This window comes from Macrotis lagotis, chromosome 2 (genome assembly GCF_037893015.1).
Source record: "Macrotis lagotis isolate mMagLag1 chromosome 2, bilby.v1.9.chrom.fasta, whole genome shotgun sequence".
In the NCBI taxonomy this organism is placed as follows: Eukaryota; Metazoa; Chordata; class Mammalia; order Peramelemorphia; family Peramelidae; genus Macrotis; species Macrotis lagotis.
The window spans coordinates 79,214,102-79,237,910 of record NC_133659.1 but is presented as its reverse complement, the minus strand read 5'-3'; the positions used below and the strand labels follow the sequence as shown (position 1 = coordinate 79,237,910).

Below are 23,809 nucleotides of genomic sequence, written 5' to 3'. Positions count from 1 at the left end.
ATCACCTACATTTCAATGAGCATCAGTTTTCAACCCTCTGGGCTCAAGCTACTTAGTTTTATCATTATATATAATGTACAATATAGTATAATGATATAATACAGTATCATTCCTTCAGACAGGTAACCTCAGATGAATGAAACCCAGGAGCCCTGTGTCTGCTGTGCAGGAAGCTTCCACAATGCTTGTTCTCACCCTCCCCATCCTGGGAACAGCAGGTTGTGCTCTGGTCAAGCTCGCCAGAAATGCCAAACACATCATGTACTCTTTATTCTTTTCTTGACTGAACACACACCCAGTCACCCCCCCCCCAGCCCCCGAGAAGGGGCTTAGAACACATGTGCTCCCCTGCGCTGGCTGGATGTGCTTCCTTGTACTCGAGGAGCCTTAACAGAAACTCAAGCACTATATTTGTAGGAGCAAATAGCTTTTATTATTTTCCAAAACTCTGAATGTGGAAAGAGAGAGAGACTGAAATCCTAGTTATTTAAGCTAAAATGAAAAAAGAAAGATCTTGCAAACCATGCCTAGCTGGTCAAGCTCAGAAAACTCTTTAAGAAGAATTTAAGAGTTGAAGTCTAGGAACAACAAAAAGTTATTTAAGGAACATTTGTACAACACAGACTCTTTATTTGACAATTCCTACTAATCCACTCTGAAACCTTGTTTTTGTTCTAGTGATATTTGGTGCCAACTCCATCTCCTTGTATTTTTCCAGGACACATCCCACAGTATATAGTGATGATGTATTCACAAGTCAGTTTTTCAATTTAAAAACACTGAAGAAACATGCTGGCAAATTGAATACCTCTGGAAGAAGAAGTCTGAGGCATCTTAACAGCTCCAGAGTTAGGAAAATCATATCCAAGTGAGAGTCTCTTTCAATATTACATTGACTCTTCTCTCAGATTTATAGATCATTATTGTTGAAATCTTTAGAGATCTCTCTGCCTCTATCCTTTCATTGCTTCCAAGTGAAGATACTGCCATAAAGATGACATCTTTTAACATAGTTCTGCAATTGTTATGAACTACTTATTTAGAAATGACATTAATGTTTATTGTTTCTCTACTGAGATGATATTAAAATGAATCAGTAAGAATGATAAAGAAAAATGAAAAACATTTTCTCAAAAGTTAATTTTTCATTTTTAAAAATATGAAGCTAGATTTCTGGTCAAGATGGTGGAGAGAAGACAGGCGCAGTGTTAAGTGTTACTGATTCCCCTCAAAAAGAATATGAAAGAAACCTCTTAACAGAAATTCAATCCACAAAACCCAGAAAAAAAGAAGCTAAGAGAAGAACACCTACCAACAAGGTCTGTCTCAGGGGACTGTGGGTGAACCAGGAGGGGAGATCAGAGAGGCAGCGCAGGGACAGTAACCGGGGGAAGCCAGAGGACTAGCATAAGCTGCAGAGGCTTTGGTGTGTGGCGGGTGTGAGAGACAACTTTAGCCACAGAATCTTTGACTGGGGGCAGAGGAGCTACAGGAGGGTGAATTCTAGCACAGAGAGTTTCAGAGCACCCCTGGAAAACAACCAGCTGGGCTGGGACCTGAGTGCCATACTTTCAGCAGAGCCCTCTCCCCAGAACAAGTCCCACCTCCTCAGGCTCTGGTGTGGGCAACAGGGTTCACTCAACTGAACAGGAGATTAACTTTCACCCTCAGAGCCCAGTTTATTGTTCAAGGTCAACTGGAATCTGCTGCTGAGGGCCTCAAACATTCCAGAGAAAGCAACAAGCGCTCCTACTGGTTGGCCCTTGGAATTACTAAACCAAGTGAACGAGCCTCTAGGATCTTCAAAAGCAAACCTCTGAGAACTGGCCTCCCAAACACACACACACACACACACACACACACACACACACAAAATCCTAAGAAGAAGAAGAAAGGCTAGTGAAAAGGGGAGCCCATGGAGAAATACTTAGAAGAAATAGATTCTAACCCAGAGAGATCTAGCACTTCTAAGAAGAATATGAATTGGTCTCCAGCCCAGAAAGACTTCCTTAAAGAAATCAGGAAGGAGATTAAAAACCAACTGGAAAAATTGGGAAAAGAAACTCAAGAGAAAATTAACACATTGCAACAAGAAAACAAATCCTTGGAAAATGAAATTGGACAAATACAAAAAGAAAATAATTCTCTCAAATTCTCAGTTGGGCAAATTCAAAAAAGAAAATGACTCTCAAAACTACACTTTGGAGGGGTGGATAGGTGGCGCAGTGGATAAAGCACCAGCCCTGGAGTCAGGAGTACCTGGGATCAAATCCGGTCTCAGACACTTAATTACCTAGCTGTGTGGCCTTGGGCAAGCCACTTAACCCCATTTGCCCTGCAAAAAAAAAAAAAAACAAAAAAAAACTACACCTGGCAAATGGAAAACTCTTTCAAAAATAGAACTGGCCAACTGGAAAAGGAGTTGCAAAAGGTAAATGAAGAGAATTCTTCTCTCAAAAAAAGAATGGAATCAGTGGAAACTAATGACTTCATGAGACAATAAGATTCTGTTAAAATCAAAAAATCAAAAAAAAAGTAAAATACCTCATCAGCAAAACCACTGACCTTGAGAATAGATCAAGAAGGGACAACCTGAAAATTATAGGCCTTCTTGAAAACATTGAAGACAAAAAAAAAAAAAAAGCCTGGACTTCACAGGAATTAGTGATGAAAAAATGCCCTGATATCATGGAACCAGAGGGCAAAATACTTATTGGAATGCAGCCAAAAATCCATTATCTGGCAAAGCTTAGCCTTCTCTTCCAGGGTAAAAGATGGACATTTAATGAAATGGAAGATTTCCAATATTTCCTGATAAAAAAAACAAAGCTTAATAGAAAATTTGGACCTCAAACAGGAGTTCAAGAGACACATGTAAAGGTAAAAAATAAAAGGGGGGGTTGGGGTAAAAGAAAAAAAACTGCTATCCAGTAAATTGAAACTGGCTATATATCCCCACTTGGGAGAAAGGTTATCATAACTCTTGAGAACTGTAACTCTATTAGAGAGAATATACTTATCCAGAAGTGATGGTCACTCATGACTTTTTTGTGACTCAAATAGAATGAGTTAAAAACAATACCTCCATAAAAAAGGGGGACAGTAAGGAGACAGGAGGAAGGAGGAGATTGAATGGAGTAAATCTCAATACATTAAGAGGTACAAAAGACCTATTGTAATAGAGGGGAAGAAGGGAGGAGCTGAGAAACACCTGAATCTTCATTGGCTTAAAGTTAACTTATGCACACTCAGTTAAGAAACTTATCTTACCTTTCAAGTATTAAAAGAGGAAAAAGAGGAGGGGGAGACAGGGAGGGGGAGAAAAAGGGGATCTAACAGAAGGAAGGAGGGGAAAAGGGAAAGGGGAGGGGGTTTATAAAGGGGGGCAAAAACACTGAATGTGGTGGTATTCAGAAACAAAATACTGGGGAATATGGATAAAGGGGGAAAAAAGGAGAAAAATACAAACAGAGGGAAGATAGCATGTGGGGTAATAAAGAGTTACTAATTATAACTTTGAGTGTGAATGGGATGAACTCTCCCTTAAAATGTAACTGAATAGCAGAGTAAATTAAAAACCAGAATCCTACAATATGCTGCTTACAAGAAACTCCTTTGAAGCAGAGAGATGCATACAGAGTAAAGGTAAAAGGTTGGAGTAAAATATATTTTGCTTCAGCAGACATGAAAAAAGCAGAGGTAGCAATCCTTATCTTAGACAAAGCAGCTGCAAAAATAGCATTAAAAGAGATAAGGAAGGTACTATAGACAATAAAGTAATTTCAATACCAAATATGTATACATCATTGATATAGCATCCAGAGTTTTAGATGAGAAGTTGAAAGAGCTACAGGAAGATATAGATAGAAAACTCCACTAGTTGGAGAACTCAATCTCCCACTCTCAGATTTAGATAAATCTCACCATAAAATAAACAAGAAGGAAGTTAAGGAAGTAAATAGACTGTTGGAAAAACCTAGGTATGATAGACTTAAGGAAGAAATTTAATGGGGATAGAAAGGATTATTTTTATTTCTGCAGTACATGGCACTTAACACAAAAACTGACCATGTACTAGGAGATTTGCAGAAAGGCAGACATAATGAACTCATCTCCCTCAGATCACAATGCAATGAAAATCATATGCAATACTGGACCAAGGAGATATAGATCCAAAACTAATTGGGAAATAAATAACCTCATTTTAAAGAATGAGTGGACCAAGCAACAGATTATAGAAAGAATTAATTATTTCATTCTATATAATGACAATAATGAAACAACATATCAAAAGCTATGGGACACACTCAAGGCACTTACATGAATAAATCAGAAAAAGAAGAAATCAATGAACTAAATAGGCAACTAAAAATTAGAGAAACAACAAATTAACCCCTCCATTAAATACCAAATTAAAAATTATAAAAATTAATGATAAATTAATTAATAAAATCAAAAGCAAGAAAACTATTGAACTAATAAATAAATCCAAGAGCTCTCATCAATTTGATGAAAAAAAAAAGAAAAGAAAACCCAATTGCTAGTTTCACAAATGAAAAAGATGAACTCACCACCAATGAGGAAATTAAAGTAATAATGCAGAATTATTTTGCCCAACTATATGACAATAAATTTGACAATACCAATGAAATGGACAAATATTTCCAAAAATATAAGCTGTCCAGGTTAAATGAAGAGGAAACTAAAAACCTAAATAACCCTATCTCAGAAAAAGAAATTCAACAAGCCATTATTGAACTCCCTAAGAAAAAATCTCTAGGGCCAGATGGATTCACAGGTGAATTCTATCAAACATCAAACATTCCAATTCTATATAAATTCTTTAGAGAAATAGGTGAAGACGGAACTCTGTCTAACTCTTTCTATGACACCAATATGGTGATGATACCTAAATCAGGAAGAGTTCAAAGAGAGAAATAAAATTATGGAACTATATCTCTGATGAATATAGATGCAAAAATCTTAAATAAAATCTTAGAAAATGATTACAAGGGGGCAGCTAGGTGGCGCAGTGAATAAAGCACCAGCCCTGGAGTCAGGAGTACCTGGGTTCAAATCTGGTCTCAGACACTTAATAATTACCTAGCTGTGTGGCCCTGGACAAGCCACTTAACCCCATTTGCCTTGCAAAAAAAAAAAACAACTTAAAAAAATGATTACAAGTTATCACTAGGATAATACATTATGATCTAGTAGGATTTATCCCAGGAATGCAGGGTTGGCTCAATATTAGGAAAACTGTTAGTATAATTAATTATATCAAAAACAAACCTATCAGAAATCATATGATAATATCAATAGATGCTGAAAAAGTTCATGACAAAATACAGCACCCATTCTCATGAAAAACACTAGAGAGTGTAGGAATAAATGGATTGCTCCTTAGAATAATAAGCAGTATCTATCTGAAACTATCAACAAGCATTATATGCAATGGAAATTAGGCTAGAGGAATTCCCAATAAGATCAGGAGGTGAAACAAGGATGCCCATTATCTCCACTACTATTCAATACTGTATTAGAAATGTTAGCTTCAGCAATGAGAAGAAAAAGAAATTGAAGGAATCAGAATTGGGAAGGAAGAGACAAAATCTCACTCTTTGCAGATGACATGATACCTAGAGAATCCCAAAAAGTCATCTAAAAAACTACAAGAAATAATTAGCAACTTCAGCAAAATCACAGGATATAAAATAAACCCTCATAAATCCTGAACGTTTCTATAAAAGACTAGCAAGATACAGCAGGAAGAGCTAGAAAGACAAAACCCATTCCAAGTACCATCAGACAATATAAAATACTTGGGAATCTCAAAGCAGACTCAAAAACTTTTTGAAAACAATTACAAAACACTTCTCACACAAATAAAATCAGATTTAAATAACTGGGCAAATATCAACTGCTCAAGGATAGGTCAAATATAATAAAAATCAAAATTCTACCAAAACTAAACTATTTAGTGCCCTACCAATCAAAATTCCAAAAAATTACTTTAATGAGTTAGAAAAAAATTGTAAGGAAATTCATATGGAGAAATAAAAAAATGAAGAATTTCCAGAGATTCAATGAAAAAAAGTGCAAAAGAAGGTGGCTTAGCCTTACCAGATCTAAAATTGTATTATAAAGCATCAGTCCTCAAAACTGTCTGGTATTGGCTAAGAAATAGAGTGGTGGACCAGTGGAATAGTCTAGGTACAATAGCAGGAAATGATTATAGTAATCAGCTGTTTGATAAACTCAAAGAGTCCAGCTATTGGGATAAAAATTCTCTCTTTGATAAAAACTGTTGGGAAAATTGGAAGTTAGTATGGAAGAAACTTAGATTAGATCAACACCTCACACCCTATACCAAGAGACGATCAAAATGGATACAGAATTTAGTCATAAAAAACAATATAAGCAAAGTAGAAGATTAATGAGTAGTTTGCGGGTCAGATCTATGGAAAGGGAAGCAGTTTATGACCAAGGAAGAGATGGAGGACATCATTAAAAACAAACTACATAATTTTGATTACATTAAATTAAAAAGCTTTTGCACAGGCAAAACCACTGAAACCAAGATCAAAAGAAATGTAGTAAATGGGAAACAATTTTTATAACTAGTATTTCTGACAAAGGAATCATTTCTAAAGTATACAGAGAAATGAGTCAAATTTTCAAAAACAACAAGTCATTCCCCAATTGACAAATGGTCAAAGGATATGCAAAGGCAATTTACAGTTGAGGAAATCAAAGCGATCCATAGTCATATGAAAAATTACTCTAAATCATGACTTATAAGAGAAATGCAAATTAAAGCATCTCTGAGGTACCACCTCACACCTGTCAGATTTGCCAATATGATCATAAAGGACAATGATCAATGTTGGAAGGAATGTGGGAAATCTCGGACACTAACACATTGTTGGTGGAGCTGTAAATTCATTCAGTCTTTCTGGAGAGCAATTTGGAATCATGCCCAAAAGGTAACAAAAATGTGCATACCCTGTGATCCAGCAATACCTACTACTACTGGGTCTATACCCTAAAGAGATGATGAAAAAGGGTAAAAACATTACTTGTACAAAAAATATTTATAGCAGCCCTGTTTGCAGTGGCAAAGAACTGGAAATCAAGTAAATGTCCTTCAATTGGGGAATGGTTTAGCAAACTGTGGTATATGTATGTCATGGAACACTATTGTTCTATTTGAAACCAGGAGGTATGGGATTTCAGGGAAGCCTGGAGGGACTTGCATGTACTGATGCTGAGTGAGATGAGCAGAACCAGAAAAACACTGTACACCCCAACAGAAGCATGGGAGTGATGATCAATCTTGAAGGATGCGCTCATTCCATCAGTGCAACAATCAGGAACAATTTTGGGCTTTCTGCAAAGGAGAGTGCCATCTGTATCCAGATAAGGAGCTGTGGAGTTTGAACAAAGTTCAAGGACTATTCCCTTTAATTTAGAAAAAACAGATATCTTATTGTCTGATCTTGTTACCTCTTAGACTTTTTGTCTCTTCTTTAAGGATATGATTTCTCTCTCATCACAGCCAATTTGGATCACGGTACAACATGGAAACAAAGTAAAGACTGACAGATTGCTTTCTGGCGGGGGGGGGGGGAGTAAGATTGGGGAGAAAATTGTAAAACTCAAATAATATCTTTAATAAAAATAAATTTAAAAAATAAAGGACAAACAAAAAATACTACTACTACTGGCTCAATACCCTTGAAGAGATTGTAAAAAAGGGTAAAAACATCACTTGCACCAAAATATTCATAGCAGCCCTATTTGTGGTGGCAAAGAACTGGAAATTAAGTGAATGTCCAATTGGGGAATGACTTAATAAACTGTTGTATATGTATGACATGGAACACCTATTGTTCTACTAGAAACCAGGAGGCATGGGAATTCAGAGAAGCCTGGAGGGATTTGCATGAACTGATACTGAGCGAGATGTGCAGAACCAGAAAAACACTGTACACTGTAACAGCAACTTGGGGGTGATGATCAACCTTGATGAACTTGCTCATTCCACCAGTCCAACAATCAGGGACAATTTTGGGCTATCTGTGATGGAGAATAACATCTGTATCCAGAAAAAGAATTGTGTAGTTTGAACAAACACTATTACCTTCAATTTAGAAAAAAAAAAAAACCATTATCTTATTAAATAATTTTGATATCCCTTATACTTCATTTTTCTTCCTTAAGGACATATAGATATAGATATAAATATAGATATAGATGATATAGATATAGATGATATAGAGATAGAGATAGAGATAGAGATAGAGATAGAGATATTTTCTCATCACATTCAACTTATATCAATGTATACCATGGAAACAATGTAAAGACTAACAGACTGTCTTCTGTGGGGGATAGGAGAGGAAAGTAAGAAAGGGGGAAAAATTGTAAGACTCAAAATAAATAAAATCTTTGTAACAAAAATACTAAGCTAAGGGGCAGCTAGGTGGTGCAGTGGATAGAGCTGGATAGAACACCAGCCTTGGAGTCAAGAGAACTTGAGTTCAAATCTGGTCTCAGACACTTAATAATTACCTAACTGTGCGACTTTGGACAAGTCACTTAACTCCACAAAAATACTAAGCTGAATAAAATGTTTTCCTTTAATGCAAAAGAAAACTAATGCTAATAAAAGTCTTTGGTCATAAGTGATGTGAATTACTAAATTAACTCCATCCTATAATTATGAAGAAACAATAAAATTATTTCTTTCATTAGAAAGAACAGTCATCAGTGGAAAGAATACTGGACTAGTGTATGCAATCTGAATTTAAGGTCCCAGGTCTGCTACTAAATCACTGTGTGATCTTATAAGATATTCCATGAGCCTCAGTATCTATTTTATAAATTGGGATAATATCAACTATGCCTATTTCATGAAGCTAATCAAATGAAAAATAATAGGAATGAAAACATTTTGAAAACCAGACAAAATAAAAGGTGTTATTTTAACTTGCCACTTTGAATTTTATCAGTTTTATAATTTACAAAATGGAAGGCACAGGAATATTTACCTATTTTCTGATGTTTTCCATTTTAATTACTGTTTAAGAAAAAAAATTTCAAAATTATGTTGAGACATAATATACATCACAGGAAAAAAATACATGAAATACATGCCTCTTTGAGACAGTTATCCTGAACTATAAATATGTAGAGTTATTTGGTGTAATGAGAATCCTCCATCAGCTACATAACAACTGGCTGGGATTCTAGTTTATCTTATGAATTTAATTTTTTAAGTGGCTTTCTGCTGAAACATCCAGAGTTTTCCCTTCAAACTTTTCAGTATACTCTGCTATTTAGAAACGAAATTTTAAAAAGCATGAATTAATATAACCCTTCAGAAAAAGACAAAGAAAGTTTCCCGAATATTTGAAATCCAAAACATCAAGAAAGATCACTTTCAAATGCTTTAACTTCAACTTTCTAAAAAAATAAGGGAGTAAAGAATTTGAATAAGTAAAATTTAAGGTATCAAATCAATCTATTTTAATTACTTGCCCATTTCGATTAAGTTAATTAACAAAACTTAGTAGAATATTCAATGTATGCAAAGTGTCCTGTCACTCAAAGGACAATTTTCAAAGGCCTATGTGAAACTTATAGCAAAAAGAATGTTATTCCCAGTTATTAATATGGTCTGTAAACATAGTAAGGGTGAGGGGGAAGCCAATCAAGTATCTTACATGCCTTTTCTGGAGTTTTTATGTTGGTAAGAAAAATAATTTCTACTTTGTTTCTGTTCCTTATGTTAATTAAGAAATAGAATATAGGGGGCAGCTAGGTGGCACACAATGGATAGAACACAGGCTCTCGAGTCAGGAGTACCTGAGTTCAAATCTAACCTCAGATACTTAATAACTACCTAGCTGTGTGGCCTTGGGCAAGTCACTTAACCCCATTGCCTTGCAAAAATAAAAAAAATAAAAATAAAAAAATAAGAAATACGAAATAGAATATGTGTGTGACTTTAAAAGGTAGACTTCAGCATCAAGAATTGCATTTTCAGGGGTAGCTAGGTAGTGCAGTGGATAGAACACCAACCCTGTAGTCAGGAGTACCTGAGTTCAAATCTAACCTCAGATACTTAATAACTACCTAGCTGTGTGGCCTTGGGCAAGTCACTTAACCCCACTGCCTTAAAAAAAAAGAATTCCACTTTTTAGCACTGCAAATTATAATTTCAAATTGAAAATCATTACACTTTTCATTCTCATTTGTTTTTGTCCTTCAGGGTTTTATCATCTGGTTGACATAAATAGAGAAAAATACATTTTCTTAAATTATTCATTCTTAGGAAATCAGAGCTGAGACTCTCCTCCTCTAAAGTGAGAATCCACAATCATTTATTAAGTATCTACGGCATGCTAGGTACAATGCTGGGGTTAGAAATAAGGAGGGAACTGTGGGATGGTGAAGGGTAGGGGGACTGGGAAGCTGATGTATGTTACTTATAATATATTAATATAGACAGCATAGAGTATTAGACTGAGAGACAGCCGCAGAGTCAGTCCTGTGTTTGAGTCCCTGGTCTGACACACACTGGCTAGCAAACCTGGGCAAGTCATTTAAAATCTCAATTCCTTGGGCATCTCTCTGACTAAAAATTGCTAATGTATAGTAGCTATCCTCACTAGGTGCCACCCTACCCCCCACCAATGAAATCCTGGATCTGAACAATTCTATCCCTTCTCCAATACTCTTGTCTATTCCAACTTAACTTCTAAAGGCCTTCTGTCACTTGGGGGTGGGAATCATATCTCCCAGTTTCCTCATCTACAAAATGAAGAAGTCAGACAGCTGGATGATCTAAGAAGTCATAGAGCTCTGACAGTCCTTAATTCTATCATTTTCAAATCCTTATTTAGAGATGACAAAGTTCCTCCTCCAAAATTATTTTGCACAAGCACATAGTTAAAACTTCAATTTTCTAAAAAAAAAAAGTTTATGGAAATGTTTCATGAAACAAAGAGAAAAGGATTGAAGTGCAGTGGGAAAAATGCTTAATCTGGAGTTCAGGTAATTTTAAAAGGAAGAGACCCAGTACAGCCTACTAAAATAGAAGTTGTTTAACAAATATTTAACAAATTTATTCAACAAATGTTGAATAAATGCTCTCAAGTTTAGTGGCTTCCATAAACTAGTGCCTTCTTACCATTTTATGGTACACCAGAATCACTATAAACTTCAGACATTTGTATAGTAAATACTTTAATTCATGTTAGAGAAGGCATAAAACTTCAAAATATTATTGGAATATCAGACCATGGAATGCTGACAGTATTAAAAAAAAAAATCACCACTTCTCCCCAATTTGCTAGACCAAACTGACCTCCCCATAAGTATCTTTTAACCAAAGCATGACATCTCAGTGATCAGCCTTAATCCCTTACAAAACTAGTGCCTGAGGCTCCAGAGGAGCCTTGTTCCTCGAGAGGTTTGGCTGTGAAGGAAAGTTACAGAAACCACAGATAATCTACACATGCCACCTCTTCAGGAACTGTGCCAACAACTGCCTAATAAAAAATGAGAGGCAGCTAAAATCCCAAGGGAGTTCACCTAACAATCAGGTGCCTGTGCTGCTGCCGAGCAACTGTGATGAGAAGTCCAATCTGCCCCCTTTGGAAAGGAGAGGGAGGAGACTTCCCTGGATTGGGGTTTCACTAACAGGGACTGCAGTCTTTAATGGAGTACTCTGAGGACAACACCAAACCCAGAAATAAAGGAAATCAAGTGAAGGAGAAGATTTTCTGAAACACAATGCCTCTCAGAGAAGAAAACGACAATGACTATTAAGTTTCCTCTTCCACAAAATGAAAGCACTCAATGTGATAAAGTGTTTCATGATTAAATCTCAAGAGCTAGCATTACTTTTAATTTACATTCTCTGAGAAACCCAACTGATTCAAATAACCTGGAAGGACCCTTTTAGGTCATTTGTACAAGTTAACATGAGACCACATACCCTGGGTCTGGGAAAAAATGAGGATGTGGGTAAGGAAAAATTTTAATGGAAATTAAGGATACGAATCACAACACAAGTAGTGTGTTTTTCACAGGCTGCTCAGTCTTCAGCTTTATGCTTCTGCTATGTATGTGAAGGGATAATAAAGAATTCTTTAGATTGACTAAAAAGCAAACAAACACAGTTTAGGTTTGGGGAATCTCTTTCCAGGGGTGCTTGAAGCTCATTCTAAAGCTCAGCAAACCATAGAATTGGAAAGGTCCTCAGTGTTCACATGGTCCAAACCCAATCTGAATAAGAATCCTCTTCATTAAAGACCAGCGGACATCTGGTCTCCACTTCAAGACTGAGCTCCCAACATTTTACTTCTGGAAAATAGGAAGATCTTCCATGCTATGAGTTTGTCTCATTGCTCCTTTTCTGTCCTCTACAGAGAAGATACTGAGTTCAATCCCTCTTCCACACACAGCCTCTCAAACACTTGTAGGCCACTGTCATACTATTAAGTCTTCTTTTCTTCATGCTCAGTATACCCATTTCAGCTTCTTCAACTGATCTTCAGTTGGCACAGTTTTGAGTGCCTGCTTCAACATCCTGGTTTGTCCTTTTCTGAAAGCCTCCAATTTGTCAGAGGTGATGGTGATCCTAATACTGGTAATATACTATTTGAGTTGTTAATATAAGGAACCATTGTTTCAGAAATTTTAGTGTCCCCCAAGAGTTAATGTACCTTCAAATTACCTATTTTATTTTCATAGAATAACTTTGTACTAATAGTCAATTATTTCATTTATCTCAGTTCATTTTTTATTTCAATCTATTGACATTGATATGCATAGTAAATCAATTAATTACACCTACTTTAATGATTGAGCCTGTGATTTCTCATCAGTGTATCTCACCAGTGTATCCTGAGACAAACACTTATCATAAAGACAAGCATCTGGAACCAGTTCTCCTGAAATTCAGAGTGACTTCTCCCAACCTGCCCCTCTCCATACACACACATACATTTTCTATCAATTCTAGTTCTCCTCTCTCCATTCCTGTGCTTAAAACCAACTTATAAGTTCACCTCAGGGATAGTCTATAGCTCTTAATCAAGTCCAAATGCCATAGTAAAACTCCCACTATTGCTGCCTTCTGTGCATTCTTGCCTTCTTTATTATGTTAGTCTTGTTTATTTTTCTTAAAGATTAACTAATTTGACTTCTCCACAAATTGCTTTTGTTATTATTCTAAAATTTCATCAATGAATGGAGGAGCTTCCTAACCTTCCTCTGGCCTTCCCAAACTACCTCCTTGGAGGGAAAAAAAGTATATTACAAAAAGGAAAATGATTTAAAAATGTTGTATTTATCTACAGTTTACCCTTTTGCAAAATTCTGAGACAGTTCTATTAGCACTCTCTTGGAGATCATTTTTGAAGTCCACATCCTCTCTCTTCATTTATATATATTTATATTCATGAGACTTCTACAAAGAAAATTGCTCAAAAGAAAAGAATTTATAATTACATGCATTTTCTAACTTTGTACTGAAGGGAAAAATTATGTGTTTTGGGTTTTTTTTTATAAGAGCAGTGACAAAAACTTTAATTTACCAAGTTCAATGTGCAGGCTTTTTTCTTCCTCATCAAGAATGCCTGTATTTGAAAATGAAGTTGATAATTGGCCTTTCTTTTTCAGGCTAATGCTGTGTACAGCAACATGAAAGGATAGTAAACCCTTGTAAAATAATCACAACCTTAAAAAGATGATAAAATTCTCTGAAAACTGTTATTAGGAAAAATTACATCTGATAAAGAAAAGAAAAATAAAACATTTTTTAATAAAATGTAGGAAAAAAGGCAGAGTATCTTTTGAGAAACTGTATGGTCAGATAGAAGTCTGATCATGAAGTCAAAGATTGGAATTCTATTCCTCAACTAAATTCAACAAACTGTTCTTAAAGATTCTAGCATGTGCATGGTACTCTGCTAAGCTCTGGGGGTGGGGGGGAGGATGAAAAAGATCTTATGGCATCAAGGAGGCCATTCTGGAATCTCAGCTCTGCCTCTGACTTACCAAAGGAAGGCAGATGTGTTCAATTCTAAAAGTTTCAATTTCCTTATCTATACAAATACCTAGTTTGGCAAAAGTTCTCAGGAAGTCAACAATAAATCCATTGTTGATGCATAAATAAAAAAGTCAGTGTGGCATTTTTCCTAAACCTACAAAATGGCTAGGCTCTGTATTAACTTGGGAGATTGTTTTGAAATGGATGAAAAAAGAAACAGAAATGAAAATCATCCCATTTCTGTTCTAGCTACTTGTATTTAATGAATCATATGTATGTGAAATTGGGAAATCCTAAAGCCATGCTGCCCATTTCTCACCCATTTCTATAAATGTCCAGTAAAGTTGGAAAAAATTGTATAAATGTTAGAAAGCCTCATTGGCCATTTCCCATCTATTAAAAATAAACCATATATATTTTACTTAAACATGTCTCCTAAGAAAAAGCTCAGGTAAGAAACACATCACAAAATTTTAAACTGATCACTAACTTCAGCTCTCTCTCCTGGCATAATATGTCTACTAAGCTGAGCAGACTAGCTAGATTTAGTAGAGCTCCTTCAAAGACTTTTTCCTTTTTGCCTTCTTTGTATCTCCAATGAAAAATACCCTTTTGGTTCCATTTGCTTCACTTCACTCAGTATCAGTTCATAGAAGTCTTCCTAAGTTTCCCATCCATCAACTAATACTTCATCACATTAGCACATTACAATTTGTTTAAACATTGCTTAATGAGCACTCCCTTTAGTATACAATTTAGTATACCTGAATCTTAATCACATCAGACTTGGCTTAAGTTAACTTAGACACATTAGTTAAGAAACTTATCTTACCTTTCAAGCATTAAAGGGGGGAAAGGGGAGGGGGGACTAGGAGGGGGAGAAAAATGATAAGTAACAGCAGGAAGGGAAGAAGGGGAAATACTGTGGCAGTATTCAGAAACAAAACACTGGGGAATATGGATAAAGATGGAAAAGGGGAAAAATACAAACAGAGGGAAGTTAGCATGTAGGGCAATAAAGAGTTACTAATTATAACTTTGAATGTGAATGGGATGAACTCTCTCTTAAAACATAAGTGGATAGCAGAAGTAGAGTAAAAAATAGAATCCTGCAATATGCTGCTTACAAGAAACTCATTTGAAGCAGAGACATAAATATAGAGTAAAGGTAAAAAGTTGGAGCAAAATATATTTTGCTTCCATTGAAGTGAAAAAAGCAGGGTTAGCAATCCTTATCTCAGACAAAGCAACTGCAAAAACAGGTAGCCTTAAGAGATAAGAAAGGAAACTATATCCTCCAAAAAAGTACAATAGACAAGACAGTAATTTCAATACATATGTATCACCCAATGGTACAGCATGCAGATTTTTAAAGAAGTTGAAAGAGTTACAGGAAGACATAGATAACAAAACTCTACTAGTTGGAGACCTCAACCTCCTGCACTCAGATTTAAATAAATCTCACCATAAAATAAACAAGAAGGAAGTTAAGGAGGTAAATAGACTGTTAGAAAACCTAGATATGATAGATTTATGGAGGAAATCGAATGGGGATAGAAAGGAAGGAATATACTTTTTCTTTGCAGTACATGGCACTTATACAAAAATTGACCATGTACTAGGACATAAAAACCTAATGCTCAATTGCAGAAAGGCAGACATAGTGAACTCATCTTTTTCAGATCACAATGCAATGAAAATCACATGCAATACTGGGCCAGGGAGATATAGATCCAAAACTAATTGGAAAATAAATAACCTCATTTCAAAGAATGAGTGGATCAAGCAACGGATTATAGAAAGAATTATTTCATCCTAGATAATGACAATAATGAAAAAACATAACAAAAGCTATGGGATACACTCAAGGCAGCTATCAGGGGATATATTGTATCTTTAAATACTTACATGAATAAATTAGAGAAAAGAAGAAATCCATGAACTAAAGATGCAACTAAAAACAATAGAGAAACAACAAATTAAACCCCCCCAATTAAATCCTAAATTAGAAATTCAAAAAACTGATAAAGAAGCAATTAATAAAATCAAAAGCAAGAAAACTATTGAACTAATAAATCCAAGAGCTGGTTTTATGAAAAAACCAATAAAATTGATAAAACTCTTGTCAACTTGATTAAAAAAAAAGAAAGAAGAAAATCAAATTGCTAATATCATAAATGAAAAAGGGGAACTCAACACCGAGGAGGAAATTAAAGTAATAATGCAAAACTATTTTGCCCAACTCTATGCCAATAAATTTGACAATATAAGTGAAACTAATGAATATTTACAGAAACATAAATTGCCCAGATTAAATGAAGAGGAAATTAAAAACTTAACAACTCTATCTCAAAAAAGAAATTCAACAAGCCATTATTGAACTGACTAAGAAAAACTTTCCAGGGCCAGATGGATTCACAAGTGAATTCTACCAAACATTTAAGGAACAACTGGTTCCAATTCTATATAAACTCTTTGGAAAAACAGACAGACGGAACTCTGTCTAACTCTTTCTATGACAACAACATGGTGTTGATGCCCAAACCAGGAAGAACTAAAACAGAGAAAGAAAATTATAGAGGGAGACTTGCAACCATCTTGTCCGTGCCCCACTCTCCATCCCCCACCCGAGCCCGCCTCCTCCCAGGCTGCCACTGATCTGCAGGTGACCAGCCATGCCAGTGTGTATTGATGATTTTTAACCCAGTCGTGGTTTGCTACCTGGCCAGCACAAGAGCCCTGCAGCTTGGAGTCCCTCTCGTGCAGCCCATTCTGACTCCTTCCCCAGAAGTCCAGCACTAGACAGGGAAGGCCACGGTGAGGGGGGGGATGTCGGAGAAGCCCGGACAAAGCAGCCCACAGGGATGGGGAAGCTGAGGAAGCTGAGGTTCAGAGGGATGAAGCCACTTCCCCAAGGTCACACAGTTACCAGAACGTCCGCTGATGGAGGGCTTGGCAGTACCGGCAGCAGGGATGCCCAGCAGAGCCTATGGTCCTTTAGGCCTCCTGTCGAAGAAATCCAAAATTTGACAGCGAAAGATTTCCGTGTGCAGGAGCTTCCACCAGCTCACATTAAGAAGATCATGAAACTGGATGAAGATGTAAAGATGATGAGTGCTGAAGCCCCGTTTCGCCAAGGCTGCCCAGACATTCATCACAGAGTTGGCATTACGGGCCTGGATCCACACAGAAGGTAACAAGCGCAGGACTCTCCAGAGAAATGACATTGCCATGGCGATTACAAAATTTGACCGGTTCGACTTTCTCATCGATATTGCTCCAAGAGATGAACTAAAACCTCTCAAGCGTCAGGAGGAGGTCGGCCAGTCTGTGACTCCCACGGAGCCTTGTCCAGTACTACTTCCAGCAACCAGCGGCGGCTGTCCAGGGCCAGGGCCAGCAGACTGGCCAACAGAACACCACCTCTACCGCCACCACCCAATCAGGACAGATCATCATTGCTCAGCCTCAGCAGGGCCAGACCACCCCAGTGACAATGCAGGTCAGAGAAGGCCAGCAGGTACAGGTGTCCAGGCCCAGCCCTAGGGCCAGACGCAGCAGGCACCAAGCAGCACCGGACAGACCGTGCAGGTGATGCAGCAGATCATCAACAACACAGGGGAAATCCAGCAAATTCCGGTGCAGTTAAACACTGGCCAGCTGCAGTACATCCACTTAGCACAGCCGGTCTCAGGCACCCAGGTGGTTCAGGGACAAATCCAGACCCTGGCAGCCAGCACCCAGCAGATTACACAGAAAGAGGTCCGGCAAGGACAGCAGCAGTTTAGCCCATTTCACAGACGGACAGCAACTGTACCAGATCTAGCAGGTCACCATGCCAGCGGGCCAGGACTTTGCGCAGCCCATGTTCATCCAGTCAGCTAACCAGACCTCTGATGGGCAGACCCCTCAGGTGACAAGTGACTGAGCCCAGCTGGGGTCTTGCCCAGCACACCAGCGCACTGGGCTACATGGACTCCATTTCTGCTGCCGGGCCTGGCGTGAGCGTCGCTCCATCCCCAAGCCTCCTGCAGGCAAAATCACTGGTGCACATGCCCCTGCTGAGGGCTAAGAAATCGCCAACTGAAAGATGCAATATTTTTTCATTTCCTTTTGTCTTTTTGGGTTTTTTTTTTTTGTTTTTTAAAGGAATCAGTATTTCAGTATGTTGAGCTGTATGTCCAATGCTATATTGAAATGGGAAATAGTCAATGATAAGGTATTTATACCATTTTCTTGAAGTGTGTCAGCAAAGTCTGCCCTCCTCGTGCCCCTTCCCCCCAAGAGCAGCGATCCAGGCATGGGAGGAGCTCCCACAGCAGCTGCCTTAACCTTACTTGCCACTCTCCTAGGGCACTGAGTGATGGGCTGGGTTTTCCCTCCACAGCCCCACCCCATTCTATAAGCTGAAGAAACAGTCTTGGTGTTCAAAAATGAGCTTGCCTCCAGGCACAGTGTCATTTCTTCTGAAACCCTCTGTCCCAGGGAAACTAGGACTTTCCTCCTCTCTTTACTTACCCATCCCCTATCTTTCCCCACCTCAAGAAGCAACTTAATAATTGTGCTTGTCTCCACTGCATGGACTTCAAACTGCATGAATTCAAATGCAACGAATAAAGCTCCTTTTTAGAGAGAAAAAAAGAATTATAGACATATCTCTCTGATGAATATAGATGTAAAAATCCTAAATAAAATCTTAGCATGATTACAAAAAGTTATCACTAGGAATTTTGATCAAATAGGATTTATCGCAGGAAGGAAGGGTTGGTTCAATATTAGGAAAATTGTTAGTATAATTAATTATATCAATAAAAAAACTATCAGAAATCATATGATCATATCAATAGATGCCGAAAAGGCTTTTGACAAAATACAGCACCCATTCCTAATAAAAACAACAGAGAGTGTAGGAATAAACAAATCCTTCCTTAGAATAATAAGCAGTATCTATCTGAAACCATCAACAAGCATTAAATGCAATGGGAATAGGCTTGAGGCAAGGGTAAAACAAGGATGGCCATTATCACCACCACTACTATTCAATAGTATTAGAAATGTTAGCCTTAGCAATAAGAGAAGGAAAAAGAAATTGAAGGAATTAGAATAGGGAAGGAGGAGACAAAGCTCTCACTCTTTGCAGATAACATGATGGTATATCTAGAGAATCCCAGAAAGTCTCTTAAAAACTACTAGAAATAGGGACAGCTAGGTGACATAGTGGATAAAGCACCGGCCCTGGAGTCAAGAGTACCTGGGTTCAAATCCAGCCTCAGACATTTAATTACCTAGCTGTGTGGCCTTGGGCAAGCCACTTAACCCCATTTGCCTTGCAAAAACCTAAAAAAACACCAAAAAACAAAAAACTAGTAGAAATAATTAGCAACTTTAGCAAAATCACAGGATATAAAATAAACCCTCATAAATCCTCAACATTTCTATATATGACTAGCAAGATAGAGCAGGGTGGCTAGGTGGCGGCATGGTTGATAGAGCACCGGCCCTGGAGTCAGGAGTACCTGAGTTCAAATCTAACCTCAGACACTTAATAATTACCTAGCTGTGTGGTCTTGGGCAAGCCACTTAACCCCATTTACCTTGCAAAAACCTTAAAAATATATATATACAGCAAGAAAGACCTAGAAAGAGAAATCCCATTCAAAATAACATCAGGGTGCAGCCAGGTGGCGCAGTGGATAGAGCACCAGCCCTGGAGTCAGGAATACCTGAGTTCAAATCCAGCCTCAGACACTTAATAATTACCTAGCTGTGTGACCTTGGGCAAGCCACTTAACCCCAATGACTTGCAAAAAAACAAACAAAGTAACCTTAGGCAAAATAAAATACCTAAGAATCTACCTGCCAAGGCAGACTCAAAAACTTTATGAAAACTACAAAACGCTTCTCACGCAAATAAAATAAGATTTAAATACCTGGACAAACATCAACTGTTCATGGATAGGTTGAGCTAATATAATAAAAATGACAATTCTACAAAAACTGAACTACTTGTTTAACACCCTATCAAACTTCCAAAAAATTACTTTAATGAGTTAGAAAAAGTTGTAAAGAAATTTATATGAGAAATAAAAAGTCAAGAAATTCCAGGGAGTCAGTGATTTAAAAAAAGGAAAAGAAGGTGGCTGAGCCTTACCAGATCTAAAATTATATTATAAAGTATCAGTCATCAAAACTGTCTGGTATTACCTAAGAAATAAAGTGGTGGACCAGTGGAATAGATTAGGTGCAATAGCAGGAAATGATTATAGTAATCATCTGTTTGATAAACCCAAAGAGTTCAACTATTGGGATAAAAACTCTCTCTTCGACAGAAACATAGGAAAATTGGAAGTTATTATGGAAGAAACTTAGATTAGACCAACACCTCATACCCTATACCAAGATAAGATCCAAATGGATACAGGATTTAGAGATAAAAAACAATATTATAAGCAAATTAGAAGACCAAGGTGCAGTTTAACTGTCAGATCTATGGAAAAGGAAACAGTTTATGACCAAGAAAGAGATAGAGAACATCATTAAAAACAAACTAGATAATTTTGATTACATTAAATTAAAGAGCTTTGCACAGTCACTGTAACCAAGAACAAAATAAATGTAATAAATTGGGAAACAATTTTTGCAACTAGTATTTCTGACAAAGGACTCATTTGTAAAATATATAGAGAACTGAGTCAAATTTTCAAAAAACACAAGCCATTCCCCAATTGACAAAATGGTCAAACAATATGAAAAGGCAATTTACACCTGAAGAATCAAAGCAATCCATATGAAAAATTGCTCCAAATCATTATTTATTAGAGAAATGCAAATTAAAGCATCTCTGAGATACTACCTCACACCTCTCAGACTGGCCAATATGACCAGAAACATAATGATCAATGTTGGAAGGGTTATGGGAAATCTGGGACACTAATATATTGCTGGTAGAGCTGTGAACTCATCCAACCTTTTTGGAAAGCAATTTGGGATTATGCCCAAAGGCCAACAAAAATGTGCATACCCCCTGATCTAGTAATACCACTACTGGATCTATACCCTTAAGGGATTATGAAAAAGAGTAAAAACATCACTTGTACAAAAATATTCATAGCAGCCCTGTTTGTGGTGGCAAAGAATTGGAAATCAAATAAATGTCCTTCAATTGGGGAATGCCTTAGCAAACTGTGGTATATGTATGTCATGGAACACTATTGTTTTATTAGAAACCAGGAGGGATGGGATTTCAGGGAAGCCTGGAGGGATTTGCATGAACTGATGCTGAGTGAGATGAGCAGAACCAGAAAAACACTGTATACCCCAACAGCAACATGGGGGTGATGATCAACCTTAATGGACTTGCTCATTTTCATCAGTGCAACAAGGGACAATTTTAGGCTATTTGCAAGGGAGAATACTATCTGTAGCCAGAGAAATAATTATGAACTTTGAACAATGACCAAAGACTATTACCTTCAAATTGGGAAAAATAACTTATCTTATTATGTAATTTTACTATCTCATACTTTATTTTTCTTCCTTAAGGATATAATTTCTTTCCCATCACATTCAACTGAGATCAATGCATAACACGGAACCAAAGTAAAGACTAACATAATGCCTTCTGTGGGGGGTGGGAGTGAGGAGGGAAGCAAGAATGGGGGAAAATTGTAAAACTCAAAATAAATAAAATCTTTCTAAAATAAAAAATAGGAATGCTTTTCAAGCTATCAAAATACTACCATGTCTAATAATTCAGTGAAAAAACTTAATCTCTGAATATACTACATATGGCTTTGACCAAGACATCTGACACTCTCATATATTATCAACATAGAAAAACTAAAGAGATATAAATTTGATAATAGTACCAGTCAAAATTGGTTGACTGACTTAACCCAAAAAATAAGTAATAGGGTTCTGGCTCTGTTCAAAAGTATTAGATGATAATACAAATAATATGCTTATCTGGACTACAAATTATATGAACCTGGAAAAAATAGTTATTACTGAGTGATAGAATTGATTTTTTTAAAATTCCAACTCATAGAGATTGAACTTGCAAAATCAAGTTTAAAGACAAATATGTTGTTTGATTTTTTTCAGTCATATACAACTCTATGTGACCCCATTCTGAGTTATCTTAGCAAAGATGCTTCACCAGCTCACTTTTTAGAAAAGGAAACTGAGGTAAATAGGGGTTAAGTGACTTGCCCTGGGTCATATAGCTAGTTAGTATCTAAAACGAGATTTAAATCAGAAAGATGAATCTTACTGATTTCAGGCCAAAGGCCTAAAAAGGAATCCATCTAGATTCAAAAAAGAAACATTACAAGGGTTTTTTTTAATTATTTTTCCCCCAATTACATGTAAAAACAATTTTTAATATTCATTTTTCAAAACTCCAAGTTCCAAAATTTTCTCCTCCTCTCTGCTTCTGCCTTGAGAAGGCAAGAAATTATATATCAGTCATATTGTAGAAGAAAACAAGGATAAAGAGAAATGAAGGAAGGAAAGAAGGAAGAATGGAAAGGAGGCTACAAAACAAGAAAGGAAGAAGGAAGGAAGGGAGGGAGGGAGGGGGAGAAGAGGAGGGGAGGAAGGGAGGAGGAAGGGAAGGAGGAGAGGAAGCTAGGAAGGAAGGAAAGAAAAATAAAGTTTTAAAAAGTTTGCTTTGGACTTCTGGCCAAGATGGCACTGTCCTAAATAAGGTCTCCTGGCTTTCCCTCAGAACTACCATGAATCAAGCCTCTTAACAAAATTTGGGGGGCCGCTAGGTGGCACAGTGGACAGAGCACCAGCTCTAGAATCAGCAGGACCTGAGTTCACATCCAGCCTCAGACACATAACAATTACCTAGCTGTGTGACATTCTGCAAGTCACTTAACCCCACTGCCTTACAAAAACTATAAAAACAAACCAATGAAAAAACAGAATTTGGATTCACAAAACTCAGAAAAAGAAGCTAGGAGAACATCTACCAACAAGGTCTTGCCTCAGGGGAGCATGGGTGTGTCATGGGCAGAGAGCAGAGAACCAGCCCAGGGGTGGTGGGGGAAGGCCAGGGAGCCAACCTGAGAAAAGCCGCAGAAGTTTTGGCTGTGTGAGCATCAGGTGAGAGAGTTCCAGTGCAGTGCCCAGACATCAATCTGGTCAGCTTGGTTATGGAAGACCAGAGCTGAGAGCTCTCCATTTTCAGAAGTGTCCCCCTATTTCCAGTTAGTTCCCTCCCCCCTCCATCACTGTGGGAGAAAAAGACTCTTCCCAGGACAAACACAGTAACAACCCCCCCCCAGCTCCCCATCCCACACACACACACACACACACCCCCAGGCTCAGGTATGAGCAACAGCACTCCCTCAGTACTGAATGAATAATAAGGAGATTAACTATCTCAGTCAAGGGCCAGCATATATTGTTCAAGGATAACCAATATCCTGCTGCACCCCCCCCACCCACCCCCAGGGACAAATCAAGATGACAGACACACCAGAGAAAGTGTTTATCATCCTCTACTGGTGAGCCCACTTGGAGTTACCAAGCCAGTGAACAAAGCCTCTACCGTTTTCAAAACCAAACCTCTATGGACCAGCCCCTCCCCCAACACAAGATCTAAGGAAAATGAAGAAAGGCCAGTGGAAAAGGGAATCCATAGAAAACTACTGAAAGACAAAGACCCTAACTCTGAGAGACCTAGAACTTCTGAGGAGAATATGAATTGATCTCCAGGCCAGAAAAATTTCTTGA

General features: G+C 37.4%; 1 protein-coding gene and 1 pseudogene across 1 annotated transcript in view; one reads left to right on the top strand and one right to left on the bottom strand.

Annotated features, from left to right (window-relative positions):
• TSEN15 (tRNA splicing endonuclease subunit 15) overlaps nucleotides 1–23,809 on the bottom strand; it is a 54,996-nt gene that overhangs the window by 11,010 nt on the left and 20,177 nt on the right. The window lies entirely within an intron of this gene.
• LOC141510837 (nuclear transcription factor Y subunit gamma pseudogene) lies at nucleotides 16,930–17,951 on the top strand (annotated as a pseudogene).